The 19,281-nt window shown below is 39.2% G+C and overlaps 1 non-coding gene across 1 annotated transcript; it reads right to left on the reverse strand.

Moving 5' to 3' along the window:
- Positions 1 to 13,860: 13,860 nt before the first annotated feature.
- On the reverse strand, positions 13,861 to 13,967 carry LOC127133070 (small nucleolar RNA R71). Its single transcript, XR_007807066.1, has one exon. It is a non-coding gene; the product is annotated as a small nucleolar RNA R71 (small nucleolar RNA).
- Positions 13,968 to 19,281: the final 5,314 nt, after the last annotated feature.

Genomic DNA, 19,281 nt, shown 5'->3' on the forward strand with positions numbered 1-19,281 from the left:
CCCAGACAAACGAAAGAGACAGTTACAATGCTAAGCCTCCTGTTTTTGATGGAGAGAAATTCGATTACTGGAAAGATAGAATTGAAAGTTTCTTTCTAGGCTATGACGCTGATCTCTGGGACATTGTCACAGATGGATACACACCTCCTGTAACAAATGCTGGAGTTGAAGTTCCCAGAAGTAAGATGTCAGATGATCAGAAGCGCGTATTCAAGAATCATCATAAAGCCAGAACGATACTTCTCAACGCCATATCCTATAATGAGTACGAAAAAATCACCAACAGGGAAACAGCTAAAGATATACTTGATTCTCTGAAGATGACTCATGAAGGAAACTCTCAGGTCAAAGAAACAAAAGCTCTGGCTCTAATCCAGAAGTATGAAGCCTTCAAAATGGAGGATGACGAAGCCATACAGGTAATGTTCTCTAGATTCCAAACTCTTATTGCAGGTCTCAAAGTTCTAGACAAAGGATACACAACTGCAGACCACGTCAAAAAGATAGTCAGAAGCTTGCCAAAGAAGTGGAGACCCATGGTCACTGCTCTGAAGCTGTCAAAGGATCTGAACAACATCAGTCTTGAAGAGCTTGTCAGTTCCCTCAGAAGCCATGAGATAGAACTAGAGGAAGATGAGCCTCAGAAGAAGAACAAGTCTGTAGCATTAAAGTCCAGATCTGAAAGACGCAAATCTGACAGAAACAAAGCATTCCAGGCCGAAACAGAAGATGCGGATGACTCTGAACAGGAAGATTCTGATGATGAAGAAGAATTGTCCCTTCTGACCAGAAGAGTTAAACAACTCTGGAAAAAGAGGAACAACAACTTCAGAAGACCAAGACCCAGAGGGGATCGATCAGAATCAACCTCAAAAGGTAAAACTAACAAAGATGTTACTTATTATGAATGTAAAGAAACAGGTCACTACAGGAATGAATGCCCCAAGCTAAAGAAAGACAGCTAAAGAAAGACAGCTCAAGAAAAGAAAGCTTCAAGAAAAATCCCCTCAGAACCAAGAAGGGATTAATGGCTACCTGGGAAGAAAGTGAATCTGACTCATCAGAATCCGACGCTGATGAACAGGCCAATGTGGCGTTCATGGCTACCACATCCAGGAACAGTTCAGATGAAGAATCTGAATCAGAAGAGGTATTCACTGAACTCTCTCGATCTGATTTAGAATCATGTTTGTCTGAAACTCTCAGCTCATATCAGAAACTAAAACAAAAATTTAAAGCAATAAAAGGCTGTCTTGAAGAAAAATTTGAAGAATGTGGCAAACTTGAGATGACAATTCTAGAACTCAAAGATGAAAACAAAGTTTTAACATCACTAAAAGATGCAACAAAGAAAAATTGTTTAAAACTAGAAGAAGCGTTATCTCAAGCTCCACAAACTTCAAATACGATAATTTATAAATACGAAAAAGCCTTTCAAAAGTTTCTGAAAAATAGGATAGGAAGGAGTGTAATGGCATCCATGATTTATGGAGTCAGTCAGAACAATAGAAAAGGAATTGGGTATGATCCTAAGGAAGATAAAACTTCTACTAGTGACCAACTTAAATCTCCATTTTCATATCACTATACACACACACAAGAGCAAAAATTTGAAAATGCTAGAGAAACCCAAAGTGGTAAGAAACTCTGGGAAAACTAATCAGAAAGGACCCAAGAGACTCTGGGTACCAAAAGATAAGATTGTTTATGTTGCAGATATCCTATGCAGCAAAGTTCAAACACCAGTCATGGTACCTGGACTCTGGATGCTCGCGACACATGACGGGAAAAAAGTCTGTTCCAAAGCCTGGAACTTAAAGACGCTGGATTCGTAGGCTTCGGAGGAGATCAGAAAGGAAGGATCAGAGGCTCCGGAACTATTGGTAATGGTACTCTTCCCTCTATATCTGATGTCCTTTACGTAGAAGGATTAATGCATAATTTGTTATCCATAAGTCAATTAAGTGATAACGGTTATGATGTGATCTTTAATCAAAAAACATGTAAAGCCATAAATCAAAACAATGGTTCTGTCCTATTCACAGGTAAGAGGAAAAACAATATTTATAAAATCAATCTTTCTGATTTAAAAGAACAAAATGTGAAATGTCTGATGTTTGTTCACGAAGAGCAATGGGTATGGCATAGACGCTTGGGCCACATTAGCAGGAGGAAACTATCTCAGCTAAATAAACTTGAGTTAGTCAGAGGCCTACCTAAACTGAAGTTCTCTTCAGATGCTCTATGTGAAGCATGTCAGAAAGGAAAATTTTCAAAAACATCTTTCAAAAAGAAAACTATTGTTACTACCTCTAAGCCTCTGGAACTTCTTCACATTGATCTATTTGGTCCTGTGAAAACAGCATCAGTCAATGGAAAGAAATACGGACTAATCATTGTTGATGATTTCAGTCGCTGGACATGGGTGAAATTCCTAAAACACAAGAGTGAGTCTCACTCTGTAATCACTAGTTTCTACTCCAAAGTGCAAAAAGAATTTGACTCTAAAATTGTCAGAGTCAGAAGTGATCATGGTGGGGAATTCGAAAATAAATCCTTTGAGGAATTATTTGACTCTAATGGAATATCCCATGATTTCTCCTGCCCTAGAACTCCACAACAAAATGGAGTTGTAGAGAGGAAGAATAGGACACTCCAAGAGATGGCCAGAACTATGATCAACGAAACTAATATGGCTAAGCACTTTTGGGCCGAAGCTGTAAATACGGCGTGTTACATTCAGAATAGAATCTCCATAAGACCTATTCTGGAAAAGACTCCCTGTGAACTGTGTAAAGGAAGGAAACCAAACATTTCATATTTTCATCCATTTGGATGTTCTTGCTTTATTTTAAACACTAAAGAACATCTGAACAAGTTTGATTCCAAAGCACAGAAAGGTATTATGTTAGGATACTCAGAACGCTCTAAAGGCTACAGAGTATTCAATACAGAAACCAAAATTGTGGAAGAATCAATTCATGTCAGATTTGACGATAAGCTTGACCCTGAAAAGTCAAAGCTAGTTGAAAATTTTGCAGATTTAGAAATCACTCTTGTAGGATCTGACAAAGCTCCAGAAGCAACTGCCATTCAGAATTCTGAGGAAATTAATCTTCCATTAATCCCCAAGAAAGCTAAAAGTCGCCTCAACGTATCTGAAGAATTGATTCTGGGCAACAAGGACGAACCTGTCAGAACCAGATCTACCTTCAGGACTTCTGAAGAGACTCCTCTGGGACTAGTGTCTCTGATCGAGCCTACGTCCTGTGATGAAGCACTTCAAGATAACGACTGGGTTCTAGCCATGCAAGAAGAATTAGATCAATTCACAAAGAATGATGTCTAGGATCTTGTTCCCAAGCCCAGAGGCACTCACGTTATTGGAACCAGATGGGTATTCAGAAACAAGCTGAACGAGAAAGGAGAAGTCGTCAGAAACAAAGCTCCACTGGTAGCTCAAGGTTACAGCCAACAAGAAGGTATTGACTACAATGAAACCTTTGCTCCAGTCGCAAGGTTAGAATCTATTCTTCTTCTTGTATCTTTCGCTATAAACAATTCTATTAAATTATATCAAATGGATGTCAAGAGCGCATTCCTTAATGGTTATATATCAGAAGAAGTGTATGTCAACCAACCTCCAGGTTTTGAAAATCCAAACTTTCCAGAACATGTTTTTAAACTTAAAAAATCTTTATATGGACTTAAACAAGCTCTCAGAGCTTGGTATGAACGTTTAAGTAACTTTCTTTTGGAACACAATTTTATCAGAGGGAAAGTTGACTCCACACTCTTCTATAAGAACCTTGACAATGATCTCATGATATGCCAGATATACGTTGATGATATTATTTTTGGTTCAGCTAACGCCTCTGTTTGTCAAGAACTCTCTGAGTTAATGCAGGCAGAATTTGAAATGAGCTTAATGCAAGAACTAAAGTTCTTTCTGGGAATTCAAATTAACCAAACTTCAGAAGTCACGTACGTTCATCAAAGCAAATACATAAAAGATGTTCTGAAGAAATTTGACATGGCTGAATGCAACTCTGCAAAGACTCCCATGCATCCAACATGCATTCTTGAAGCTCTATCGTGGTATGATAGGCTCCCTTCTTTATCTGACTGCTACTCGACCTGATATTCTATTTAGTGTCTGTCTATGTGCCAGATTCCAATCAGATCCTAGAGAAACTCACTTAACAGCAGTTAAGAGAATTCTCAAATATCTGAAAGGAACTCCTAACCTGGGCCTGATGTATGAGAAAACATCAGAGTATAGACTTTCTGGTTACTGTGATGCAGATTACGCAGGAGATAGATTGGAACGAAAAAGCACATCTGGAAATTGTCAGCTCTTAGGAAACAATCTGATTTCCTGGGCCAGCAAAAGGCAATCAACTATCGCCCTATCCACGGCAGAAGCAGAATACATCTCAGCATCACTGTGCACCACTCAGATGCTCTGGATGAAGAATCAGTTAGAAGATCTGCAAATCTTCGAGAGTAACATTCCTATCTTTTGTGATAATACTGCTGCCATTTGTTTAAGTAAGAATCACATTCTACACTCCAGAGCTAAGCACATTGAAATAAAACATCATTTTATCAGAGACTATGTTCAGAAAGGGATAGTAACATTGAAGTTCATTGATACAGATCATCAATGGGCAGATATCTTTACTAAGCCTTTAGCTGAAGATAGATTTCTCTTTATCTTAGAAAATCTGAACATCCAAAACTGCCCTGAATAAAATGTGCCTCTGAAGCTGTAAAATGAGACTCTGACATAAACAAATAGATTCTGCCTCTGACTCTGATACTCCTACCTAGTTAGAAGCTATCTGAGTTAGAAATCTCCAGGAACCAATCCTTTGGTATTCCAGAAGATTAGATAAATCAAACCACGTGGAGTGATGTGCGTCTAACCTTGGAACTTCTAGACAGCTGTCCAGAAGTAAATCAAGGGACAGACTCTTGAGATCTCCTCGAGCAGTGTGCGAACTGTTGGGATTAGACATCATTAATGAGCCATAATCATTTCTCCCTCTATACGTGCTAACTTGGTTTTTGTGCTAAACTCTGATTTGCGTGTCGTTTTGCATGCGTTTCTTTTGGGTATTTAAACACTCCTCTCACACTTTGCACACACTTCACTCTCACTCACTTTTCAAACCCAGTTCTCTCAGGCATTTCTGCAAACAGTTCATCTTCATCTCAGTTCTTCATCAACAATGGATTCTCAACAACAATCTGTGTTCAACTACTCTCAGCAAATGAACTCCAGCAACGCAGCTCAAAGCACAAGCAATCCTACTCCAACTGTTACAGGCGTAACTACAACACTAGTATACAAGGAGCCTCACATTCTTGACCGTGAGCCTCACATTAATCTTGCAACTCCTTTCGAGAAACTGGACGTGCTGTGTGAATCCCTGGTGGATTTTAACAACATGAAGAGAAATGGTGTAGACCTCACTGAAGAACTTCATCAACAAGGTTGGGGAAACTACTTTCAACGCCTCTACGGTCCAGTTTACCTAAATCTCATTAAGGAATTCTGGAGGTTTGCTGATGCTGACGATCATTTCATCGTCTCCTACGTTTTGGGTGTAAAAATTGTGATAACTGAAAAGTCAATCGCTGCTTTGCTGAACATGGAAAAAGCTGGAGGAAGAAGAATTTACAACATCAACCCCAGGGCGAAATACATAGCTCAAGAAATCAGCCCAACAATCTTCAAACTAAACACAGAAGGCAACCCCTCAAAGAACAAGGAACTACATCAGAACCTCCGGGTGTGGCTCAAAATCATTCTGGGAACTATTCATCATCGCCCAACATCCAACTCATCAGATTACATCAATACAGATCAGAAATGTATTTTGTATTGTATTCATAAAGGTCTGAAGCTTTGCCTCCCAGCACTCCTCTTCAAATACCTCAGAGATTCTGTACGGGAAACCAGGAATAACATGAAACCCAGAACTTACATTCCTCTGGGAAGACTTCTCTCAGACGTGCTGATAGAAAATGGTCTCGTGGACCATCTGATAAAACATAAACTCATGGAAGACTTGGCAATAGAAACCGGAAGGCCTCTGAACTCCAGGAATCTAAAGAGCATGGGGATTCTGGGGAAGATCAATGTTAAACCCACTCTGGACACCTCATGGGAAGCTTTAAAAGATCATAGGAAAATGCCCAATGGTCTCTGTATGTTCTACAAGGAAGAACCCAAAGAAGCAATTATCCACTATCTTCAACATCTAAAGGATGAAGGAGTGGACATATCAGATTTCAGACTGAGCGAACTGCCAGATTCAGCTCCAGACTTCGTGAGGTTTAAAAGAGGTCCATCTGAGAAGGCATCGAAGGCGAAGAAAGCAAAGCTAGGGGAACCCTCTGAATCAAGAACTCCAGCACCTCTGCAAGAGTCTTCTGGTAAGTCTGCCTCTCCTGCTCCCTTTGTACAACAACTTGCTTCGTCTATTCCTCTACCAACACCCCTCTACACCTCATCTAAAACCCCTCCTTCAACAACCAGAACATCTCAACCACTACCAAAATTCAATCTTACCAATACCTCCCTACCCATATCTGAAGCTGAAGAAATGAATCAAACCACTTCCTCATCCTCAGCCCCAGAATCCCCTCCCTACTTTGTCATTTCTTCTGACACAGAACCCTCTGACCCCGCTTCTCCCACTCTAGCCCAACTTCAGACTCTAACCCGTGATTCACAACAACCACAACAACCTCCACCTGAACCTGAAGTAACATCACCACCCACTGAACAACCAACCGTCACTCCATCTGAAGTTCAACCCTCTGACCTCAACACCTCTGACATTACCCCTCCAAACACTTCCGCTGAACCTCCAACTCAAAACCTAAGCCCTCCCAACTCTCCACCTCAACCATCTGAACCAGAACATTCTCTGCCAACCCTAGAGGAAGCAATTATGCTGTTTGCAGGAGCATCAGTTGAAAAGGTCAAGTCTTTGACCATCAACTCTGGCATCAGAGATGATCCTGACTCTGTTAGGACACACTGGAACAGAATCATTGGCTGGATGACATCTGAGGCCTTTAAACTGAAGCACATCTCTGAGCAAGTCAGAAACGACTTCATCAGAGACGCTGAGGCAAGACTACAGGAGCACTTAGCCAGAGAAGCTGAAGAAGAAGCCAGAAGGAAAGAAGAAGAAAGAGCAAGACAAGAAGAACTTCAAAGGGTACGGGAAGCTGAAGCCAAAGCTCTAGCTGATGTTGCTGCTGCTGCTGAAGCTGAAGCAAAGGCTGCTGCTGAAGCTGAAGCTAAAGCCATTGAAGAACAGAATGCTCTGACTCAGGGGGAGTCCTCTACTTTTGCCCCTCTGGTTCTCAAGACCCTTGAGGAGCTTCAGAAAGAGCAGAAGGAAGTCCGAGCCAGATTGGATCAACAGGACACAGTCAATGCCAACATCCAGAATCTGCTGACTCAACTGCTTCAGAGAATGCCTCCACCTCCCAACCCTTAGGCCCTTAGGATTTTTTGCTTGTTGCTTTGCTTGTTTTTTTTCTCTGATGCTTTTGCTCTTATCTGAATATATTTATATATTTTTCTTCCTGCTTATTATTTTGTTTAAGTCTTTTTGATTCTGACAAAAAGGGGGAGAAACCAAATAGCTCTGATGAAAAATTGCCTAATGCCTTAAGCACTCTACAAACATACTATTCTATAAAATAAATCTATCTAACACTTGAATTAAGAAATTACAGAAAGGTATCGAGAAACTTCATTGCTTGGAAGCTCAGGTAAGAACTTCTGAACTCCCTAGCCTATCTCAAGGGGAGCTCACTTCTATCTGTTCTGATAAACTCTTAATTTTTGAATGTTTCATCTATCATTTGATTTTGTTTTGTCATCATCAAAAAGTGGGAGATTGTAAGAACAAAAATAGTTCTACAACAGATTCCAAGATTTTGATGATAACAAAGGATGAAACCAAAAGTGGCACTCTAACGAAAAGTTCTAAGTGTGCAGGACTCTAAACAAGAAGAAAGGAATCTGATCACGTCATCAGATATAGAATCAAATCAGATACAAATTACCTGAAGATCAGAAGCATCTGAAGTAGAAACGCACTCTAGAAGTTCTGACTCTGAGAAAAATAGCAGATCAGAATATCAGAAGCATCTGAAGAAGAAGCGCACTCTAGAAGTTCTGACTCTAAGAAACGGTATATCAGAATTCTAGAAGCTCTCAACATCATCTGAAGACAACATCAGAATACTAAAAGATCAGAACTATCAGAAGCTTTGAAGCCACATCTCAGATTAATGGAGTAATGCAGACTCTGATAATGGATTTCCTTATCCAGAAAGAGTAACGGCAATTTCAACTTCAAATGGAAAGAACTATATTTGGAAAGAAGTTATTCAGGGAGACAAACTTGTTTTGGCAAGAAACAACGAAGTAATGGCATTAAACTCTCATCAAGACTAAATATCTGCCATCACTACAAACGGTCATTTTTCACCTCTATATAAAGAACGGCGAACCTCTTTGAGAGACACACCTGAACGCACATAATTACTCTACTCTCTCTCTCTAATCTTTCACGAGCTTTTGCTCATAACGTGAAACTTCTTATCTGCTCTAATTATTGTAATACTTGCTTTATCCTAGAAGCACTCTAGATTACAAAACTCTGTTTTTACCTAAACTGTTTTAATTCCTCAAGTGACTCTACGCAGTCTGTATACTTGAGAGGACTAAGAGATCTTTCTCTTAGACGTTGGTTGTAACAATCTTTCAAGATTAGTGGATTAAGTCCTTGTTGAAGGCGAAATCACCTTGGTCGGGTGGACTGGAGTAGCTTTGTGTTATAAGCGAACCAGTATAAAATCCTGTGTGATTTTATTTTGCAAAAACGCTTATTTTCCAAAACAATTCAAACCCCCCTTTCTTGTTTTTCTCACCTTCATTTATGACTAAGCTTTCAACCTTTTGGGATAGGGCGTCCATTTTGGAATTCATATGGTCTAGGCTGCTAACATTGTATATACCTCATTTATTCTCTTTCTTCTCTACTTGTATGCGCTATGTACCCCACTGGTAATGGTTTTGAGCCATGTCCTCAATGAGTACGCATGCCTCGGGGTATGGTTTGTTCGTTAGTGCATCATCATCGGTAATGTTGATAGTCATCTTAGTGTTGTAGAGAAGTCCATTGTAGAAGGTGTGAATGATTAGCCATTATTCTAATCCATGATATGGAAAAGCTCTTAATAACTCCTTGTACCTTTCTCAGACGTCGAAGAGGGACTCACCATCTTGTTGAGTGAATCTAGTAATTTGGTTACGTAGGACGGCGATCTTACTGGGTGGAGAATATATAACAAGGAATGCTTTCTTCAAGTCATTCCAAGTATTGATGGAATTTGCTGGAAGGGATTATAGCCATGATCACGCTCTATCTCTGAGGGAGAAAGGGAATAAACGTAAATGTATCGCCTCAAGAGCAGCGCTTTTTTATTTTAGTGTGTCAGCCAGTTGAATGAAGACTTTTAGATGTTGGGTTGGGTTCTGTTGGGAGACCAGCGAACTGATTTTGTTGCACGATTTGCAATAAAGTAGGCTTCAATTCAAAGTTATTAGTTATAATATATGGGTTAACAATACTTGAGTGAGGCTCTATGTTATAGGGCAGGGCAAACTCTTTGAGTGGCCTACGGTTTTGGTCTCCTACCATTGCTTTTTTATTCGTTGGAGAAAAAGTCGAGATCTAACGTATTTTTCTAGTTCATCTATTAGATCTTCTAAAGTTCCAGTACTGTGAGTTCTTCACATTGACCGGTGAGGGTTTCCTTAATCAAGACGGTGTAACAATAAGTTATAAAATTTTACGGTATTGGTCCCCGACAACGGTGCCAAAAACTTATTCGTGAGATTATGAGTCTATCGGGTTACCTAACTACAAGTATACAGTCTATCGTGTAACTTTAAAAGATATCGATTCCACAAAGACCTAACTGTCAATCTATCGTTTCTAGTTGCTACTGTGTATATCTAAGGCAAATGAGTTAAGCAAAGGAGAGATGAAATAAATAACTTTTTAATAAATTCAGACAAATAATACTGGAATGTGGCTCTCATCAAACGACAATAGTCTTGATTGTTTCTAAATAGGATCGTTGTACGGGGCAATATTTTCTACTTTGAAAAGAATGTGATTGAACTGGAACTGTCGCTTTCGGGTATTCAGAACTGGATTTGACTCTCCAATTTATATCGTCCATTGTCACGTGTGACCGACGCTTATTGCGTTAAAGTAGTAAGTCCTATTTTAAGAAATATGACTTTTACTCAGTTGAAAAGTAATTTGATTGGAAAATTTAACTTAAAAGGGTTATAGGTTTTCGCTCTGGTAACCGGATCCTAAGCCTCTAAACGCGTCCGCAAATAGTTTTAAAACCTCCTTCTAGAAATATTATACTTTCCTAGTCAATTAACAAAGTGCTTTCACGGTATTTGTTAATAAAAAAACAAACCAATCTTATTCTTTAATGTCTGACAGCTTCCGATCTTACCCGATGTCTTCACGGCTCTACTTTCATAGTAACCGATTAAATTGAGTTCAGAAAAATTGTATTAAAACCAAACATCCCATAATCGAAATCCTAAAGAAATAACAATTAGAGTACCACCAAATGACGGTCCTCACATCCTAGCATCAATAAATTAGCTGGATATGTTTATGACAAACATGAAAGCGTAGATTTGAAACTTAGAGGTAAACATTTCGGAAAGGTAATTGAATTTAAAAGAGCGGTTTAGAATTTGGTTTTGAAAACGAAATAACGGCTAGAAAATGCGATTAACAAAAGTAAAGTAATACAGTGCAAGAAATAATCCTTGAAAATAACCGAAGTAGTGCGAGACGGGGAAAGTAAAGTGGGAGTAAATAAACAAAGCGATATAATAAAATGTGTAATGTATTAAAAACCTGCTCCAAACGGAGGCTTGAATCTGGTACAGAATAAATTGCTGAAGACTTGAAAAGAAAAATAAATGGCGGCAAGATTAAACTACGGGAAAATAAAGTGCTCCAAACTTCATACAGACTCAATGCTCTTTAGTGCTATAATCCCTCGATGTGATGAGTTATAACTTTAATCAGTAATTCTAGTGCTTAAGACTGTGCTAAGCTTGGATGCCTCGTAAAATGAAGCTTATGGCCTATTTATAGTGTTCCAACATCCAAAATGTCAATTGGGGAGTTTCTTCATTCGTGGGAGAGGGTGTAGGAGTTCATGGGGAGAGTGGGAGACCAAGCAAGTCCATTTTCTAACCGCCTGACCTTCACAAAGGATGGCTCCTATATGGTTGAATTGCTTCGTTTCTTTCCACATGGCTCTTATATGGTCAAATACCTAAAATGAAGACAAAATACCCATATAACACTGGAAATGGAAGTAAAACAATAATAAAACGAGTCAAAATAACGATGTAATTTGATATTACCAAACTGCAATCAGACAATAAAAAATGGTTAAAAACCTTAATGGTAAGTGATAACACTAAAATTTACCGTATTTTCGACTCCGATTTCACATGCATTCCAATTGTTTTATTGTTATTTTGTTGTGTTATTACTATGTTTTTCTTTGTTTTCAGGTTTTTACTTTAATCGGAGCCCTGATCGAGAAAAGGAGCGAAAAAGAGCTAAAAACCCTAAAATTAAGCATTTTGTACTTGTGGCTTCCACCATGGCTGGCGCCATAGACCCTGCCATGACGTGTCCAAGCTCAACCTCCCTCAACTGCCACGTTCCCCACTACTTCCACTAAGGTGCCTCAGATTGGCCTTGTGGCGGGCGCCATGGCCTTGTGACGGGCGCCACAAGAGGAAAAGTTTTCCCTCCCATTTTCAAGATAAAGGGCATCCTTGTCATTTCCATCTTTTTACTTGCTTATAAATAGAAACTCGAAATCACTTTTTCAATCATCCAAACTTAGAGCAGAGGAAGATCCAAACTTAGAGCAGAGGCAAACTCAGAGAAACTTTGTTTCACTTAGGAATATATTCAGTATTTTAAAGTGGTAATCGCTTCGCATTGGAGTGTTACCACAATTGTGTAATCAAGTCTGTGATCGAGTCTGTAATCGAGTTTGGAGCACTTTGGAAGGAAATTAATCCTGCCGCCATTTTCATTTCCGCTTTGCAATTTATTCAACCCTCCGATTGGAGCAGGTTTTTATTACTTGTCTTTACTTTATTTATTTTCCCGGACTCGCTTTACTTTATTTATTTTCCCGCACTCGCTTTACTTTATTTATTTTCCCGCACTCGCTTTACTTTATTTATTTCCTCACACTCGCTTTACTTTTATTTATTTCCTCGCACTCGCTTTAAATTATTTACTTTTTCGTACTCGCTTTACTTTATTTATTTCCCGCACTCGCACTACTTTTATTTACTTTCCGCACTCGCACTACTTTTATTTAAATTAATGCACTTTTACTTTACCATGTCTAACTAAATTTATAAGGTTAGAATGTAAGGATCGTAATTGAACCGATAATCCATACAATTGTTCGTAAAAGCACTTAAGGGCTATTTTAACTTTCAACTTAAGTTTTCCCGCACTTCAATTCCGTTGGGTAAGATCGAAAGCCGTCCAACGTCTATCTAAACTTAATTGTTTTTAACTATTTCAAAAACAGCGAAAGCGCTTTGTTTAGTTCATTAGGAGATTTTAACTTAAGAAGAAAAGAGATTTTAAAACTATTTTCGGACGCGTTTATAAGTTTAGAGTCTGGTTCGTAAGAACCTCTTTTGGTTAAGAAATCCAGGTTATAATACTTTTCAACTTAGTCAAGATACTATATTTCTTAAAAATAGGTTTACTACTCTAACGCAATGCGCACCTTTTTATAAGTGACAATAAGAGGGTTTGATTAGGGAGTACAACTTGGTTCTGAATATGCGAAAGCGACAGTTCCTGTTAAATTAGTTCTTTTCAAAGTAGGAAACATTGCCCATAAGTAGTTCTATCAGCAAGTACTTGGATTATTAATTGATTATGTGAATTACATTCGACCCTGTCTTTATTAATTAAACTTTATTCAATACTTTACTTTTCATTGCACACTCTAAAAACACCTATTTTGATTGCCTTTGATAAACACCATAACAATAGATAACGATAGATTGACACTTGGTCTCTGTGGATTCGACAATCTTTTATATTACTCTGACGCGTTTGTATACTTGCGAAAAGCACGCATCAAGTTTTTGGCGCCATTGTCGGGGACCAATTTCGTCAAATTTCATTTTCCTATTGTTATATCGTTTAGACTTAGGCTATTTCCCGCCGGTCAATGCGAAGAACTCGCAGCACCTAAAGTTTAAGCTTAGTATATCCTCTGGCGGAACCTAAACGTTACGCTCGCGCACGTTTATTCTTTCATAGGATTAAGAGAGTTATGGCCGAAGATCAAAACCAAAGACCTCTTAAAGATTTCTCTCAACCATCAAATGGAGAACCTAGTTCTAGTATAGTAAACTCAACCATCCCAGCTAATAATTTTGAACTTAAACCATCCCTGTTGCAACTAGTGCAACAGAGACAATTCGCAGGTCTCGCTACTGAGAACCCAAACCAACATTTAAAAATATTTCTTCAATTAGCAGACACTTTTAAAACCAATGGAGCTTCTCCTGAGGCAATACGTTTAAGATTATTCCCTTTTTCCCTCAGAGATAAAGCCCTATCATGGTTAGATTCTCTTCCACCCAATTCCATTACGACTTGGGATAACCTTAGAAGAGTTTTTCTTGCTAGATATTTTCCCCCGAGTAAGACCGTCGTTCTTCGAAACCATATAACTAGATTTTCCCAAAACCAAGGAGAATCGTTGTTCGAAGCTTGGGAGAGATATAAAGAGTTGTTATGAGCATGCCCACATCATGGTTTAAAAAATTGGTTAATCATTCAAACCTTCTATAATGGACTTCACTATAACACGAAGATGACCATCGACGCTGGCGCAGGAGGTGCTCTGATGAACAAACCTTATCCTGAAGCTAGTGCTCTCATCGAAGATATGGCTCAAAACCATCAATCATGGGGAGTCGAACGAGTGACAGTTGAGAAGAAGGAAGCCCAAGGAGGAGTGCATGAACTAAGCTCTATAGACATGATGCAAGCGAAAATGGACGCATTAGCCCTTAAGGTCGAGCATATGTGCATAAACCCGAATACTGTAGCCGCAGTTTCGTCGGATTGTGAGATATGTGGAACCAAAGGACACCAATCTGCAGAATGCAGTCTATTAAACAAAACCCACTCTGAGCAAGTGAACTACACCCAAGGGAACCCATACTCGAATACCTATAACCCTGGATGGAGGAATCACCCGAACTTCTCCTATAAAAACAATAACCCTATCCAAAATAATGCACCTCCGAGACCTAGTTATCAAGCCCCAAGATCAAATCAACCTATGCAACCTGTACCACCAAAGTCGAGCCTTGAGAAAATTATGGAAAATTTTATCACCGCTCAAACCCAACAAAACAAGGAGTTCATGAACCAGAACATTCATGTTAACGAATTGATTACTCAGTTAGGAACCAAGGTTGACCAAATAGTTACTCATACTAAGATGCTTGAAACCCAGATCTCTCAGGTAGCTTTAAACCAAGCCCCTCAGACTACACCTGGAGGACAATTCCCTGGACAACCTCAACAAAATCCGAGAGGACAAGCCAATGCCATTACCCTACAAAGTAGGAACGCTTATGATGAGCCACCAAACCCTAGATTGAGTGAACCCGAAACTTCTAAGGAATATACCAAACCCACGGACGAAGTAAAGGAACCAGAGGAATCTGAAAACCAGGAAGGTCAAGAAAAAGGAGAAAAACCTAAAGATAAAGCGTATGTACCACCCCCGCCATATAAACCACCTATACCATATCCGCAAAGACTCAAATAAACCCAGATCAATAAACAGTATCAAAAATTTATTAAAGTTATAGAAAAACTTCATGTAGAAATCCCTTTCACAGAAGCCATCACCCAAATACCTTCTTATGCAAAGTTTCTCAAAGACATCCTTACCAACAAACGTAGAATTGACGATCTGAAGCCTTTGGAATGTAATGCTATTTCCGAGGACAAATTAGCAAAGAAAGATAAAGATCCTGGAAATTTCTCCATTCCTTGCCTTTTGGGTAATCATGTCATCGAAAAAGCATTTCTATACCTAGGAGCTAGTGTGAGCTTAATGCCTTTAGCGGTTTGTGAGAGGTTAAACTTAGGAGAATTACAGCCCACTAAGATGTCACTTCAGTTAGCCGATAGATTTGTTAAGTATCCGATAGGCATTTTAGAAGATGTCCCTGTTAGGATAAGTCAGTTATTTATCCCTACTGATTTTGTTGTCATGGACATCAAAGAGGACAATGATATACCAATCCTTCTAGGTAGACCATTCTTATCGACTGCAGGAGCCATAATAGATGTCAAGAAAGGAAAGTTGACATTTGAGGTAGGTGACGAGAAAATAGAATTTATACTTTCGAAATTTCTTATGGCACCTGTGATGGGAGACGCGTGTTATGCCTTAGATATCATTCATGAATGTGTTAGAGAACTAGAACAAGAAGAAATTGTAAAAACAATTAAGTTACCATCAACTCTCATAAGGGAAGATGATGACTCTAAAAAACCCTACATCGATGATAACCTTTACGAATGTTTATCCCTTACCCCAGATCATATGCCATGCCCTAAGAAACCAACCTTAGAACTTAAGGAACTGCCTAAGAACCTGAGATATGAGTTCCTCGATGAAAAGATGAACCGTCCAGTTATAGTCAGTGCTACCTTGAGCCAAGAGGAAACGAACCAACTTTTAGACGTTTTACGAAGATATCCCTCAGCCTTAGGATATAATATCTCTAACCTGAAAGGTATAAGCCCATCCGTATGCATGCATCAGATTTCGCTCGAAGAAGATTCAAAACCCTTCAGGGAACATCAGAGAAGAATAAACCCTATAATGAGTGATGTTGTTAAAAAGGAAGTTCTTAAGTTACTTAAGGCAGGTATAATCTATCAGATCTCGGATAGTAAGTGGGTAAGCCCTGTGCATGTAGTACCTAAAAAGGGAGGCATCACAGTCGTGCAAAACGATAAAGGCGAACATGTAGCAAAACATTTAGAAGGAGGATGGCGGATGTGTATAGATTATAGAAAATTAAATAAAGCAACCAGGAAGGATCATTTCCCTTTACCATTTATAGACCAAATGTTGGAGCGTCTAGCCAGACACTCTTACTTCTGCTATGTAGATGGATACTCTGGATTCTTCCAAATACCTATTCACCCCGAAGATCAAGAAAAAACTACCTTTACATGCCCTTATGGAACTTTTGCCTACAGACGAATGCCATTCGGCCTCTGTAATGCCCCAGCTACTTTCCAACGCTGCATGATGTCAATCTTTGCAGATTACCTAGATGGTATCATGGAAGTGTTTATGGATGATTTCTCGATTTGCGGATTTGATTTCCACAATTGTCTTGCTAACCTTGAGAAAATCCTGGAGAGATGCGTGGAGGTGAACCTCGTGCTAAACTGGGAAAAGTGTCATTTCATGGTGACCGAAGGAATAGTTTTAGGACATATAGTTTCTAAAAAAGGTATAGAGGTAGATAGAGCTAAAATAGAAGTTATAGAAAACCTAAAACCACCAAAAACCATCAGAGAAGTTCGAAGCTTTCTTGGACACGCTTGATTCTACCGGCGTTTTATTAAGGACTTCTCCAAAATAACCAAACCTTTAACTGGACTTTTAATGAAAGATGTTGAATTCATTTTTGATGAAAAATGTAATGACGCATTTAATCTTTTAAAGCAGGCGTTAATCTCAGCACCCATTATGAAACCACCTGATTGGTCGGAACCTTTTGAGATAATGTGCGATGCTAGTGATTATGCAATTGGAGCCATTCTAGGACAAAGGAAAGATAAAAAATTACATGCCATTTATTATGCCAGTAGAACCCTAGATACTGCCCAACTTAACTATGCAACAACTGAAAAAGAATTACTCGCTGTAGTTTTCGCTATAGACAAATTTAGATCTTATCTAGTAGGAGCAAAAATTATAGTTTACACCGATCATGCTGCCATTCGTTACCTATTAAGTAAAAAAGATGCCAAGCCCAGGTTACCCTGATGGATTCTATTACTACAAGAGTTTTATTTAGACATAAGAGATAAAAAAGGCACTGAAAATGTAGTAGCCGATCACCTTTATAGGCTAGAACATCTAAAACCTGAACTAGTACCCATAAATGATGATTTCGCCTATGATAGACTGATAGCTAGAGTAGAAACCATTGAAGATCATAACCTAAGCCCTCATGAGCATCCCCAAAATTCCTTAGCAATAAGTAACATACCCTGGTATGCAGACTTCGTTAATTACCTAGCTGCTGATATAGTACCCCCTGTCTTGACTACCACCACAAGAAGAAATTCTTCCACGATGTGAGAAACTTCTATTGGAACGAACTGCTCCTTTTCAAAAAGGGTAAAGATGGCATTTTTCGCCGTTGCGTTCCGGAAGAAGAGGTAAATAATATTATCAAGCATTGTCATTCTGCACCTTATGATGGACATGCGAGTACCTCTAAGACATACGCTAAGATTCTTCAAGTTGGCCTATTCTGGCCTACCATGTGGCATCATGTCTATGCTTGCATTGTCAAATGTGATAGATGCCAACGCACTGGAAACATTTCAAGGCGTGATGAAATGCCTCTAAGAAACATTCAGGAAGTATAACTCTTTGACGTATGGGGTATAGATTTCATGGGACCTTTCCCACCATCCTTAGGAAATAGGTACATCTTAGTAGCTGTAGACTATGTGTCTAAGTGGATTGAAGCTATAGCTGCACCCACAAACGACACTAGGGTAGTAATCAAACTATTTAAAAACTATATATTCCCTAGATTTGGAACACCACGTTTAGTCATAAGCAATGGAGGATCACACTTTATATCGAGAATATTTGACAAACTTTTAAGAAAATATGGAGTTAGGCATAGAGTAGCAACACCATACCATCCACAGACTAGTGGCCAAGTAGAAGTGTCCAATAGGGAGATAAAACAAATCCTAGAGAAAACTGTTTCTATTTCTAGGAGAGACTGGTCTCTGAAGCTTCAAGAAGCATTATGGGCCTATAGAACCGCTTTCAAAACCCCTATAGGAACTACTCCTTGCCAACTAGTCTATGGAAAATCCTGTCACTTACCGTTCAAATTAGAGCATAAGGCCTATTGGGCCATTAAAACATTGAATTTAGACTACCTAGCCGCTGGAGAGAAGCGTACCCTAGACATTCATAAACTATAAGAACTTAGGCAATCGGCCTACGAGAATGCAAAAATATATAAAGAGAGGACAAAAGCCTATCACGACAAAAGAATAGTAAAGAAAAACTTCAAAGTAGGCGATCCTGTTCTCCTTTTTTCAACTCTAGGTTACGACTCTTCCCGGGAAAGCTACGTTCAAGCTGGACTGGTCCTTTCGAAGTATCCAAGATTCTGACATCCGGAGCCGTAGAAATCAAGAACGAAACCTGTAGTCCATTCATTGTAAATGGACAAAGACTGAAGCTCTACGAAGAAGGAGACATTCTAGCATACTACTCAAGCCACACCCTGATTGATCCACCAATCCCTACTACTACAGGTGTATAAATTCTAATCGTCAAGCTAATGACGTTAAACAAGCGTTGCGTGGGAGGCAACCCGTGGTTTTTCTTTCATTTTACTTTTTCGCATTTATTTAATTAATTTATTTTATTTTATCATATTTTGCATCGAGACTAAAAATTTGAATGGTTTGCAATTTCAGGATCACTTTCTTAACTTTTACATGATGCAGGATTCGATGATATGCACGTGGCCTATAGAGATAATGCTCAGAGAGAGCGCTACATCGCTCTATATCAGCGCCCTATGGCACCCACACGTTATCCTGATCAACACTGTATGGAGGCACTGGGTATCGAGCCGAGTATCTGATTCCTTAGCCACCAGCTTCACTGGGACGAGTTTGCCGACGACTTGAGTAACACCTACAGGAACCTGACATTGGAGTTCCTGAGTTCATTTGACTATGACCCATACTCTGGACCAGATGGGTATGCTGCTTTCAGGCTCTTTGGAGTTGAGTACTCTTTCAGCCAGAAAGAGTTCGACGA

Source organism: Lathyrus oleraceus, chromosome 3 (assembly GCF_024323335.1).
Source record: "Lathyrus oleraceus cultivar Zhongwan6 chromosome 3, CAAS_Psat_ZW6_1.0, whole genome shotgun sequence".
NCBI classification, from domain to species: Eukaryota; Viridiplantae; Streptophyta; class Magnoliopsida; order Fabales; family Fabaceae; genus Lathyrus; species Lathyrus oleraceus.